Source organism: Taeniopygia guttata, chromosome 2, assembly GCF_048771995.1.
Source record: "Taeniopygia guttata chromosome 2, bTaeGut7.mat, whole genome shotgun sequence".
Classification (NCBI taxonomy): domain Eukaryota; kingdom Metazoa; phylum Chordata; class Aves; order Passeriformes; family Estrildidae; genus Taeniopygia; species Taeniopygia guttata.
In genome coordinates this window covers 66,029,244-66,043,316 of record NC_133026.1, presented here as the reverse complement: position 1 = coordinate 66,043,316, position 14,073 = coordinate 66,029,244, and the positions used below count along the sequence as shown (strand labels likewise).

At 40.8% G+C, this 14,073-nt stretch overlaps 1 long non-coding RNA gene across 1 annotated transcript in view; it reads left to right on the top strand.

The window, feature by feature from the left end:
* LOC140682324 (uncharacterized) overlaps positions 1–6,421 on the top strand; it is a 58,311-nt gene extending 51,890 nt beyond the window's left edge. Inside the window, exon 3 of the long non-coding RNA XR_012053906.1 lies at positions 5,205–6,421. This is a non-coding gene — a long non-coding RNA (uncharacterized lncRNA). The remainder of the gene's footprint in view (positions 1–5,204) is intronic.
* Positions 6,422–14,073: the final 7,652 nt, after the last annotated feature.

The following is a 14,073-nucleotide window of genomic DNA, read 5'->3' as shown; positions in this document are numbered from 1 at the left end:
CTTCCTCCCATTCCTGTCCATTTCCCTATTCTCCTCTCTTCCTGCCCCTTGTAAGGCAGACATGTTTTGGAATCCTTTCATAGTATGAGTAGCTGAGTGTTGTTGGACTGGTGCAGGTGGCTGGCTTCAACAGTAAGAAACGAGGGAGTTACAGCTGCACCTCATTTTCAGGATTTTATTTGCTTCTTGTTGCCTTATATGCACCCTAAAAATGTGTAATTGGCCAAGTGTAAGCTGCTCTCTTGCGCTCAAATGGCACAGGAGATGGGTCAGCGAGGTAAGTGCGCTGCAAACATCCATTCTGGAATAGAGTGGCATTTGCATTTGGTTTGGCTGTTCAGCCTTGGAGAATGAAAAATCAAGACTGGCCTTTCTGAGACTCCTGTCGCATCTACAAAATGTGATGCTCTATATATCAAGTGTTTCAATTATGGTTGCCAAGGAACTGCAGGTATCAAAGCAACTTTCTTAATACTTTACACAGGGAAGCTTAGATTTTCCTGACTAGTATGCAAAAATTAGTATAATTTATAAATTATGGGTGAATAGAAATATTTACATTACTATGCCTGTCCTTGTCTGAGCAACAGGCAGTAACATAATTCATAAATAGCCAGAGTGAAAGAAAAAGAAAAATCACATTTACTAAAAAATCCCCTCAATTAAATGCCAGATAAAGAACATGCTGATGCAATGCAATCATTGGGGTGCTTGGTCCCTGCCAACTGACAGGTCTAAAATAACCATTCTTATGCAATGAACAGCTATAGAAGTTTCACTGGGTAATAAATACCCATGTGACAACAATAGTCAACTTTATCCTCCAAACCTGTTCACCACATAGCCTGAGGCTTGGTTTGTAAAGTCTAAAATATGTTTGCTGTGTTGTTTCATGGCATTTTCAGGTAAATTCCTGCTACCTTACCTTGCAGACCAGGCCCAGTATCTCCAGTCCTTTCACTGAGGCACCTGGCTGATGTAATTTCATGATATCATGAGATTCATAGCACAGTGAAATGAAGAGTCAGAGAGGTGGTAAGGAGGAAGTTGTTCCTCCTCCTTCTCCGGACTCATCAGTTTCTCTTCCTTGCTTTTCCATACTGTAATCTCAGGCTGACTGTCCTTGTCCTGGACTCAGGCACTGCAGGGGCATTCTGACCCACAGTTAACTCTTCTGCAAATGAAAATAAATGGAATTGAGGGGAATTTGATAAAGATTCTTGTCTTCAAAATAAATTGTCACACCAACATCAAAATTAGAACTCAAGATTCCAAAAAGAAGAAACTTTTCTGAAAAATGGAACTTAATCTACATTAAATTTTAAACCCAGATATTTGGAATGAGTCCTATATACTCAAGCTCTTCCCTCAGATTAGGTAGCTTCTGCATCTAGTTCAGAAATTCTGAGCTAAAGAAAATTTTTACTTATCTCTGGATTTTCCTAGAGATATCAAGTAATGTATCAAATGCATAAATAATTGTTCAGTGAATTTACTATTAATAACACTTTCTACTTCAAACTGGATTTGAAAAGGGGTGGTAAAAAATTAAATTTTCTACCAATGTAGGAAAATTAATAATTCCTACAAATTAATTTCCTAAAAATTAAATTTCTTACCAATGCTTTGCCATTGGAGACCACTGTCATGGTCTAACCATAATTTTCTGAGACTGCATATTTTATTCCTTTCAGTAGTAAAATAAAATATTGCAGACCTAAATATCTGTCAGATTCAAGAAAGTGTTCTGGCTCAATTTGTGTCCTGTTTTGTAGCATAGCCTCTAAAACCCACTTTAGAACAGTTCCCTTTTTTATCATGAGGCTTTCAGCTACAATTGCAAATGGAAATAAGCAAAAGGCAAGACTTCACTCAGTTTCTGAAAGGAGAGATGTGAATGGCTGAATATAAAGTTCTCTGGACATTTGCATGCTTCAAATGGCACACACAGGATTTTACTTCACTTGACATTAAATTGTAGAGTGTAAAAGGCTGGCGAGAATATCGCTGAGATACATTCACTGAAGAAACTGAAAAATCTGCTGGGAGCCCTTAGCTGCATTTTGGCTGCCTAGAATGCAATATAATGAAAGCAGCGTTCCTGTTCATGAAACAGCTTCTGCCCTTACATCTGCTGAATTCCTACCAGGAAGAAGTTTTCTTGGAATGGTGGGGAAATAAACAATGAATCAGAGATGCAAGCAGTAGGTATTCTGTGATGTCAACAATAATGTGCATGAAAATAATCCACAGACCATTATCTTTACATAAATTAGATGTTAACCTTTTGGTGCAAGGTGTCTTAATTTTTCCTAAGTACTAACACATACATTTGCAGAGGTCTGCTTGCCAGTGGCCAGATCTACATAGTTACAAAAGAACAGTTCTATTTAAAAGGAAAAACAAGTTTGTTCTCTCCAGGAAAACATCCTCCTCCACTTCCAGGGATTTGCAACACATTAAAGAGACCATAATCACAAGAACTCTGTTAAAAACATTTGTCTGAAATTACCAAACAGTAGGATGCACAACAGGACAGAGAGAAGCTTCTATTTCAGGCTGATCCAGATAGGGGTGGCAGAGGAAAGCAAACCAAATCTATTCTTGTTTTCATTATTGATAAAGTTCTCTGAAACTTGATTGTCAAATGAAATCTGTACAGAAATGGGTGTGAAAATGAAGGGTTGAAAGTCTAGCCTTGTTGAATGCAACCACAAGATCGCAACAGGCTTTTCTTTTGTCCTTTGTCTTTGCATATGACACAGGACATTGTTAATTAATCTTTCAAATGTCCCTTGAGTTTACAGAAAACATTTACACCTGATATTAGTTTTGCTTTGTGGAAATGAAATGCTAAACTTAGAATCACTATTTAATCATATGTTTCCTGTGCATTCCACCTGAGCACTGTTGAGGCAAGTTTTCCTTCTAATTACAGAGGTGAGCTGAAGAACCAGTGATTAAAATAAGATCAGCTTTTTCTTAAATACTGCTGTACTTCAGGAGAGTGATCAAAGTCAGTAGTTGCTTTCAGAGATATGCTAATTTACAGCACACCAACTTCTTAAATGAAGAAGAGTGGCCCTCATTTTCTTGCTTAGATTTAGAAAAAAAAAGAAAAACCCAAACAAAACAGTTCAGTGTACTGAGAAATCCTTATATTAAAAACCCTCTGTCTTCCTTTCAGGTTAACAAGGAACTCAGCCTGCATAAGGCTAAAGCATTTGCCAAAAAGCCTCAGGGAAGATTGTGTTCTGTCTATAATTTTGTTGTCACAACAACACCCATTGATTTTTTCTTTATTTTTTTAAATTTGCTTTTCAGTAATGAGAAGGAGATTTTTGTGGCATTCTCAGTTAGTGCTTGCAAAACACTTTTAGATCCATGGTGAAATAATGTGTGACACACATGTATACATGGTGCATATGCACAGGTATGTAGAAAGTGTTACACATCATTATTTTTGTTTCCTCCCAGTTCTGGTGGCTTGCGAAGCATGATTACAGCATCTGAAGCTGAAACCAAACCCAGAATAATTTGTCAGATTTACAAAGAGTTCTAGTAACTCTGAAAAGTTACATGTCATTTAGGAGAAGCCTGAATGAAGCACTAAGTCCAATTGCTGCTGAGGGCACCTGGACAAGCTGATGCCTGGGAAGAAGAGGAGTGCACAGCCTATCCTGCTGTGGGCTCTGCTCTGTGTGAATGCTGGAGCTGCATCAAAAAAGGTTCCCTCTAAGTACATCAAACACACAGCAGGAAATGACCACTCGTGAGATAGTTTGTTCTTTATCTGGGAGGAGGTATATCTCTGTATCCCTGTACAGGCACATCTCTGTATCTGCAGGACCAGTCACACTAACCTACAGCTTTGCTGTGTGCCAACATGAGCACATTTCCACCAGAACTGCAAGAGAGGGCAGCAAAGCCCTCCTCCGAAGCAGAATGCTGACAGAAAAGCAGCTCATTAAAATATCTGTTAAGCTGTGAGGTATTTAGGCTTCTGATTAAATGTAAAAATATTCAGGGCGTATCTGCTCTGTAGGCCACAGAAGTAGAGTGTCACCAGTAGTTTTTCTTTGGTAATAAGTGATCCTAATGATGACTATTTGGAGGTATCCAGTAATTTAAAATCACAGAGCCCAACAACACTATATATATATATATATATATATATATATATATATATATATATATATATGTAAATATGTATATATATCAGACTGTTTTAACTATCCAAAACAAATGGTAGGATGGGGGCTTGAACCATTTCTTGTGGCCAGGACACTCTGAACTCACTTTGACTCAGTACAGGTGTTGAAATCACTACACGATTATCCCTGGAGGTGGGTAATCCTTTAAAGGTTCAGAGCTTCAGGTTAGATAAAAATCTAAACATTTGGATGTTTATCTGAAACCTTATCTCAGTCATCTAAACTCCTGGAGGCTGAACACCCATCAGTTGCAGATCTACAAGTAAAAAAGTAGTAGGGTCTCTTGTTTCTAGAGACTTATAGCCTGATCCTGACATCTCTGAATAAACAAAACCTCACATTGATATCAACTTGCCTTTGAGGTATTGGGAATGGGAAGTTCCCTTCAGCTAAAAGTGACCGCAAACATTATCTGATGGGGGTGGAGGAGGAAATTTTGGTTACAAAATATAGGATTATTTTTTCTCATGAAAGTCACTCATATCAAGTTTTTTTTCACTGAAAATCTGTACACTTGAAAACTGTTAAAAACCTTTGTCAATTTTCCTTTATTTTTTCACCCCTCCCCCACCCCCAAAGAAAAAAATAAATTATCTTCAGAAGGAAAATAATGAAGTGCTATGACTTTAAGTCCCTACTGGCATTTTGACTAAGGTCACCTTAACTGAGGCTGTGGTGCCTCACAAGAAGCATAAGAAACACTGTGAGTGTGAAACATGGACACTGCAGCTCACAGCACTGGATTATGTCAGTGCAGAGATATTTTGCTTTTCTACTACAGTACCTGAAATTTTTCCATTTTGCACCAAATGTTTTGCTCCTTTCTGTCAAAACAATTTTGCTAGGTGGAGAAAAATTAACTTATGTCTATTAAAATGTGTGAGAGTACAATATTTTTGAAGAGGGGGGGAGGGTAAGGGGAGAGTTTGAGTAATTACTCCTCTCCTTTGCTGACATTCCCATGTTATTTTGTTGTGACTTGCGTCCCAGGTTGTATCAGAGGTATATGTGTGAAGGAACTCGGCACGTCCTAGATATTGAGTGTGCCCAGACCCATTTCACAGAGTTATGACCATTGCTTTCTCCTCAAGGCTTGCTGAAACTTGTGCTGCTAGCTCCCAGTTCTCACCACTACATGGAAAGAAAAGCTGCTGAAAGAAAGGAAGAAATGGAGAAAGGAGAGAGGAAGTTCATCAGGTGAGACAGTGGCTGGAAACATGGTAGATACAAGTTCAGTTTTCTACTCCACCACAACTTCCCTCCTTCACCTTAGGGGACTTCTTCTGTCTGTGTTTTCCCTGTTGACTGTGGAGACTAACACTATCTTGAGGGTTATTTCAAAGAGAAACACTAAAAATCCCCAGAAAATCACTCAGTTTAACAAAGTAACAAGAACTACAGGTGCTCAAGGAACAGACAAGAAACTAGACTGCACTACTTTTTGGCAAACACAGGCACTTGATAAAGTTCTGGCCCACTTGTCTATGCTGCTGTTCTTAAACCGAGACTTTTCCATGCCCCTAACACGTTAGTATAATAGAGAATTAACATTGTTTTCCAGTATTTTAGAGGCTGAGAAATGAATTCAAACACTTCCCCTTTCCTTTTCCTACTCATATGCCAGTTACAGTCCCAAGTTCACAAGGCAATTCTGCTCATTCCTGTACTTTTGGAACCATGTGTATAGCTGCCACATCACTTTTGTAATAACACTCTCGCTTTGGGAACTTAAAAAAAAAGCACTTATTTGTTTGTTTTGGGACTACAGTAGGGTCACAAGATTAATGGTCTTTAATTAGAAGGATGTTAGTATGACTATTCTTTGATACCGCGATTTCAAGTTGATATCTAGAGACGAAGTGCTGTTCAGAGTTTCACAGAATAATTATTTTCTCCTGTCCATGGCACAGTTGTCTGTTTTTGGCAGTGAAAAGAGCTTGTATGAAAAGGGAGGGAATGATTTACTTTGTATTATTACAATCTGTGGCTCAGGAGAATAATAATTCCACTTCTGTTGAATAAAACTATTTTCATTCTCCTGGCATGCTTCAAGCATCATTGTGCTTTGATAACTTATTCTCTGTCAAGCTTCCCTATTTAAGCAATACACTTGTTTTCCCTGTTAACTACCTTTTATATGTACAGATGTTGTTTCTCATCAATGTTTTATGCTTCAAATAAAAATGCTAATTTGGCTCACGCAGAAAGATGTGACTTCCGTATTTTTTTTCTTTCTGGGTGGCTGTGCTGTCACCAGGATGTTTTCAAGTAGGTCAGTAAAATGTTTTATTTTATAAATGACATTTCTTTTTCAGTTCTGTTGCTTGTGACAATTGCTCTGAAAATCCTACCCCTTGCAGAGGCTACCAAGAAATCAGGGCCTTTCTTTCAGAGTTGCAGAGGAGAGTTTTTTTTGCAGGGGGTGGAGAGGGAAAAAGAATGACATAAGAGAAAATGCATCCCAGTGACTCATGAATCCAAGGCAATCTGCCCACCTGCTCCTCAGTGTGCCCTGGGTTCTCCCAGCAGTGCTGTGTGTGTTGCAGGAGTGGGAGAGGGATGGGGAGCGTGCACCATCCCTCAGAGGCACACATTCCACAACTGCAAACACATCTGGGCTCCCTCTCTCGCTTCATTCCCTCGCCCACATCGCTCTGAGGGAAATTCTTGCAGGATGCTTCCTGTTTTTCACTTAATCCTCTCTCATCTTTAAATTCTATTAAACTGGGCACTATGAAAGCTTACAATGATTTATTAATTGAGAATTTTTTTAATGGAGCTACTCAATACTTGCAACAAGCCTTCTCTAGCTTTGTCAGCATCTGAATTTTTTGGCTGAGGTTTCTCAGCATGGTGGTAAGAGGTGCTGGGTCTTGCCACCTTATGTATCACCACAGAAGCACTGACTCAGTTCCAGGCAGGTTTTAGCCTCCCAGACCTGTAAAAGTCAGTTGCACTTGTCTCAGTGAAGGTGTCATTGGAAGCTTACAGCAAGGAGCATGTACCTTGTTACTCTGCCCAGCTCTGAGGCCTCCAGCACAAGGACTGGATCTGATCGAGCAAACCCATCCGAGGGCCACAGAGACGTTGAGAGGGCTGGAGCATCTCTCCTATGAAGACAGACTGAGAGAGCTGGCGTTGTACAAGAGTCAGTTTAGCTGACGTATTCAAAAGAAATTCTTTACTTGGATGATGGTGATGCACTGTAACATGTTTTCCAGAGGAGCTGCAGATGCCCCATCCCTGGAAGTGTTCAAGGACAGACTGGATAGAGCCCTGAGCAACCTGATCAGACAGGGAAGGTGTCATTCCCATGGCAGGGGGGTTGGAATCTGTGAGGTGCCTTCCAGCCCAAATCATTCTATCGTTCTACGGGTAAAAACCAGTTACTCTAGAAGAACAATTCACTAGCAGACAGGTATTGCTCTGAAATTGTGTGCTGAGCCCTCAGGTAAGGATTTGTGTTCATTTCATATTTTTCTTGTTTTTTTGCAGGAGATATCTAGAGAGTCAACTGTGTGAAAATCTATATAAACCTGTATGTTCCCAGAAGCCATTAGGGGTACATATTGCTGTGCTTCAATTCGCTACAGCAACTTGTACATACACCTCTCACATTCCATACACAAGCAATACAAATGAAAACTGGAAATGCCAAACATTTGCCGTGGCTGCCTTCCACAAACAATACTACCAACTCAGACACTTCCTAGAGATTATTTAAAGATGACATATTTTCCAGTTAACTCGAAAAGAAAGCAACAGCAATTAAATGTCCTGGGTGTAGATATTTCCCTGATAAGATGTGGTAAGAATTGCTCAGCTGAACCATGGCACTGTTTGTGCCACGACAACCAACAGCTTTCTGAGCTACAATCCACCTGATATAAATTCAGATGACCCAGGTATTGAGCAGAGTATAGGCCATCATTTCACAAGTGGTTGAAGATGTACTGCACTCCTAACTTCAGTAGCAAAGCTGCTTGTGACATCATTTTTACATTTAAATGGAGCTTGTTTCTGTGGTTCAGGAGGGAGAAAAAACATTTTATTCCTTGGTGGTGAATGAAGAGAAAGTAAAAGATGCATTCCCAGGTAGGAAACAAATCAAACAGAAGACACTGCAGAGAAAACTGGAAGTACAAAGGGTAAAGGACAACAGAACAGAGAGTCAGGGCCAGTAACAGGGATCTGCCAGTCTATGTATACATGCATACATACATACATACATATATATATATATATATATAGATATATATGCACACACACAGCCTGCTCTAAATACAGACAAATTTTCTACCTTGTGCAATCATCTGAACAGGAATCCCAGTTCAATGGATGTTATTCAAATTATTCCAACACCCCCTGAAAAAAAAAGTAGTTGTTTTTTTCTGCTGTGTCAAGACAGGCAAACTGGTTCAAAGCACTTAAGCCAGCAAACATGTCTGCAATGCAGCCCAGCCTAAAGGCAGCAACAGACTAATTATTTAATAAGGCTGCCCCATCAGGCTTAATTTCAGCCCTTAAAATATCTTGTGTGATTGGATCGTTGGGTGAGACATATACATTATAGAAGTACATTATTTCTTAAATAGTAAATTCTTTGGGGCAGGAACCCCGAGTTCCTACAGGTCTCTATTTGCAGAGGACTCGCTGAAGGATCCCTCCACTATTACAGCCTCAGAAGGCACAGTGGTCAGAGTGCATTTCAGTTGTTTAAAATGCTTTGGTTTTTACTGCTAAAGATGCAATCTCGCATTTCTTTTACTGACATGTTATCATACACATACAGCAAATGGTACCAGCCAGCAAGCAAGCCCTGACTCAGAAGTGTATACTTCAGTGGTGCCAGCATCAGCCGACAATAACGGGCTGTCAGAAACTAGGATTAGCCCTCAGACTAGGTGAAAAGAAAGGATTAAATGAAATCCACTGATAGTATTCCAGGCTCTGAGAATGGGAATGTGGAACAAAACATTGTATACAAACTTAAGAAACTAGATAGAAAATGAAATAAACTGACAAGACACAGCAGCCTGAAGGAAAACTGCCAGGCATTATGCAGTCCCTTAAAGGGAGAGTTGAGGAACAAAATATTGGTGTACTGTAGAAATGTGGCTCTAACATCTTAAACTCTAATTTTTCTCATCCAGAATTTATACATATAACCCAGGAACAGGGCACCTTTGTTCTAACTCTGCAGATAGCCTGAAACCACCTGAGATGTGTGAGTCTTCTATTAGGGACAACATACTTTGAACCCCCTAAAGATAAGTAAGTGATCAAGTCTATTAATTACTTAGCTGCTAACAGCATTGGTAGAACCATACAGCTTCTGCATTTGTCCCAAAAACCCAAACTACAGCATTGCCCTCAGCTACTCCCTGCACTGTTGCTGCAAAAACCTTCATCTCTCAGCTGAGGCTGTTTACCTGTGGGATGCCAGCTGCAGAGATGGAGGTACTGCTGGGTTTTGCCACGTGAGGGAAGAAAACCTTCTTGGCTGGCCATCCTACCGAGGCAATGAGCAGACAGGCTACTAGGATTGCAACTTTTCCTGCAGCCACTCAGATAAAAATTCCCCTCCTGCGATTTTGTGACTTTTTGTCAGAAAAGCAAGAGATAATTAGCTGGAGAAGCCCCTGGGTGAGGCACATGCAGCTGTTCAGAGCCACTCTTGCCTTCCCTCTGTGAGTGCCTAGGTCACCCTATGTGAGTGTTGCTACCAGCCACCAACCATGATCGTGAGCTGTTTGTCTCAGAGATGTCTTGCCAGTCTTGCCAGAGAGATCTCCTGCAGGTCTTATCTCTAGGTAGATCCACCCTGCTGTCTGCACGAATCCCAGAAGACTCAGAGCTCAGTTCACTGTGAATTAGAAGGGCACAAGATTTGATTTTTTTTTGGATTCCTTGCCACCAGCTATAAAAAACAAACTTCCATTCAGCTCTTATCTGCCAAGCTCTGTATATGTGAATTTTGCTTCCTGTTATTGCAGCAACAGTAGGGATGGAGAAATGCTCTTGATTTCCTTTTTGAGAAGAATTTTCTTTTCTAAACAATTGGTATTAACCAGAACAAAACAACCAAGAAACAGCATGCTTGTTTCACAGATTTCCAGTAATGTTAGAGCTCTGTACATTGTTTCAGCTCTTGCTGAGATGAAGCTTGATTATGTTAATGTTAGCCAGCCATTTAATTTATTTTACTCAGGGACACTTTCACTACAGGCTTCCTGAACCCTGAGAAACTGGCTCTGCTCGCAATAGCAAGGATGGGCAAAGAATGACGACAGGGTTTCTCCCTGACTTCTAGGAAAATACCTGTCTGTGTTCACAGTGTGCACAATGTTCACATGCATTTTCATATAGGTGTGTGACTGTATTCGCCGGTAGAGACTTAGGTGTGCCCTCCACTAGTGGCTTCTGACCAATCTCCACCAACCTTAGTTATTCTTGGTTACAAGAATAACTAAGGTCCTTACAAGAATAACTAAGGTCCTGCAAATATAACAGTCAAACAAAAGAGACTCTTCAAAAAAGGGCTACTCAAGGGTAAAGCTGCTGGGTGAACGTCCCAGAGAAGGCACCTGACAGTACAACAGAAGTTTCATTTGGAGCCTGTTGCAAAGTGGCCACAAACCAAGAAGCTCACAGGTAGATCCCAACTACCCCAGCAGGTTTCCCAGTGTACCCATGCTTTGCTGCAGCCCAGTGGAGGTGAGCAAACCAATGGTACTATCAGTACCACCTGTGCTCCCTTGTCCCTGTGGTCAGAACCTGGCTTACCCAGGAGACCACGCAACCATGCAGCCCATACAACATCTGATGTAGATCCATATGGAATATTGATCCAAAAACGTAGGTCTGACTGAGAGAATCACACTAATTCAAAGGTTCTCAAAATTAGTACTTGTGAAGAACGTCCCAATCCTGTCTTAGATGAATCCGTTAGTGCAGGGCACTGGGTGACCATGGGCTACTGGGTGAATGCAATGCACTTGCTTAAATGCAAAAGCTTGAGGGCTTTCCCTTATCTCATTAGTCGATTTGTAACAAACGAGATAAGCAGAGCCAGTAAACACCACTTCCTTGCACAGAAGACAGTACACACTTTGGGCAAGCCCAGTCTTACGTGCCTCCCAAGACCTTGGGAGGTAGGAGTACAACATCCATGTGTTTCCTATGGTATCCTTATTGCAACTCAGCTTCCTGGTGCACACACTGTTACAGGAGCAGAGGAAAGACAGGATCATTGACATTACTCACAAAAGACCAGATCCTGCCCTTTTTTCCCCTAAAGAAGACTGGATCAGCATACAGGAATCATTTTCTGCAACTACAGGTCAATGAGGGACACAAGCTCTAGAGCCAGACTGCCCAGCAACAGCCCAGTCCTTACAGCAGGATGATGAATTATTGGAGGCCTAAGTACATTGTGATGAGGTGGCATAACCATTATCTATTCTACAATGAAACAGCTTGCACTTCTCATGGAGAGCTCATCAGAACTGTAACTTTTCAGTTTAAATCTTATCATGCTGTATGAGCAGCTGGTTTACGTTTTGCATTGTCCATTTCAAGGAATTATTCTCCTCTGTTTGTTTCTTAAAAATTAATATCTTGCATCTTGCTTTACTTTGATGGTTTGTTTTACGTTTCAGGAATGCAAAACAATTGCACAATAAATCACTGGAGGAATGTACATGGGGGTTATTTGTCATGGTTATAAATAAATGAACTTTAGCAATAGTTGATAAACAGAAGATTATGGATAATTCGGGCAGGCTTTCAAAAAGATCTGAGCATGACTTTAGCCTTTTAATAACAAGCTTTATTTTATTGTCCCATAACCCACTGCATGAAGAAACACTGCATGCAGGGTGGCCGGGTGACTCTCCAAGCTGGCAGCTGATTGCCAGCTGATTTTTTTTAAAGAGTGCCTGTGCCACACAGCTCTGCCAGGAGCAGACACCCAGCACCTGTGGAGACTTTACTGTCTGTGAAAATTGTGAAGGAAGTTCATCCCACAGATGCTTAAGTTTTAGGAACTTCTCTTTTACTGTTCATATTAAATGAGAATCAAATTTGGACTTGGAATCAAGCATGAACTCAGTTCATTACAGAAGAGATTCCAAACTGCAAATCGTAGTGTTCTCAAACACCTCAGAACCCTTCACAGGGTAAAGTCTTTTTTCATTTTGCACTTCTGAAAATAAATGTCCTGCTGAATAGAAATAAGATTACCCATTTATTATGTTCCCTGAACCAAGGACAGAGAGAAGGAGAGAGAATATCCAGCCTTGAACTTGCCAATGAAAGTATTGGATGTTCCAATTTTTATGGACTCTAAAAAAGTCACTGCAGTTCACATCTTTGTAGGAACTGGCCACTTCTGTGGCAACCTTAGTGCCCTCAAAAACCTAGGAAGACTTAAGTTTTCTGTTAACTATAATCCAATTTACTGCTATGTTCACTTACAGAAGTTTAGTGGAATCTTGCTTAAACTTTTACATCTGAAAGTCTAGATTCAATCCAGCTCAGTGAGGAGGAAGAGAGCAAAAGCATAAGCTGAGTTTTTACTAGGAAACCTTATTCCTTAAAAATACATCTCTAAGAACATGCATCTCTTTGAATAGAAGACCAAGGCTCAAAAATACAGCAATTAATCTGATTTCAAACTCCAATTTGAATATATACACATGTATTTTTGAAATGCAATGATGGAAGGAGCTGTAATTGTAACAGATGTGCCAATCTTTCAGAAGCATATTTCAAAAGGGTAATTACCAGCAGTTACGAAGTAACCACCTTTATGATAATAGGATGCAATTAATTCAGACAGTTCCCTATCCATCAAGGTAAAGTGCAACAGAAAGAAAAGGGTGGGGGTAAAAGGCACTTAGGTATGCATGCCTCTGTGTCGGTGGGTTTGCAATTGCAGTCAGACTTAGCACTGCTCTTCAGACACCAATATCCGAATTGCTGCTCTCTGCCAAAAATGCTTGTGTGCAGTACACAGCTCTTATTGTCTATTGTTGTTATCACTCCAGACATCTATCTTGGAAATAGCTGAAGTGTCCTTTGCTTTTCTGTCTGAGGGTGTGGTGAGATGGCAAGGCTGGGCCGATACCAAGGATTGCAGACGCCATGGGAATGGGGGCAATGCACCCCAACCCACCTCCCCTCCTCTTTGGCACTGGTGTGCAGCTGACAGGCCAATAAACCAATTCAAGCCAGTAAACCAGCAGGAAACTTACCCCAGGAGTGGGGGAAACAACCCACAGCCAGTCTAGCGGGCTGAGTAAGTCTGTGCAGAGACACACGTGCCGAAGCTGGAGCAGAGAAGGAGTGAAATAGCATTGCTGGGAGGGAGAGAGACAGGGACACAGCCCCTGCACTGATGTTGCATGATGTTTGCTTTGCCCTGCTGTCTGACCTCACCCTCAGCTTCTAGGAACAGGGACCTACAGTGTCCTAGGAACACCAGTTTCTTCTTCCAGTCTTTGGTAGACCAGCATGTATGGATGTCAGTGTGCTGGAATACAGGAGGTGTACTGTGCCTGGGGAAAGCATCAGCCCTGGAGCAGGAGATTACATCTGAGCAAAGACAAGTTATGTAGGGAAATTTGCCAGAAGACAAGGCTACTATAGCTATGCAATCAACCAAATCCAGACTCAGCATCAGCTTCTTTCCTTACTCTTTCTTACCCATGGCTCAGCATCTTGGGGCAAACAGAGCTGATGAGAAGTTTAACAGAAGCAGAAATAGAAGGGGGGAAACTCTATGACAAGTGTCAAAAGTGCTTAGAATTTGGTAGGCAGAAATCAGTGCCTGAAAGAAAGGACACTTGTGTATAAT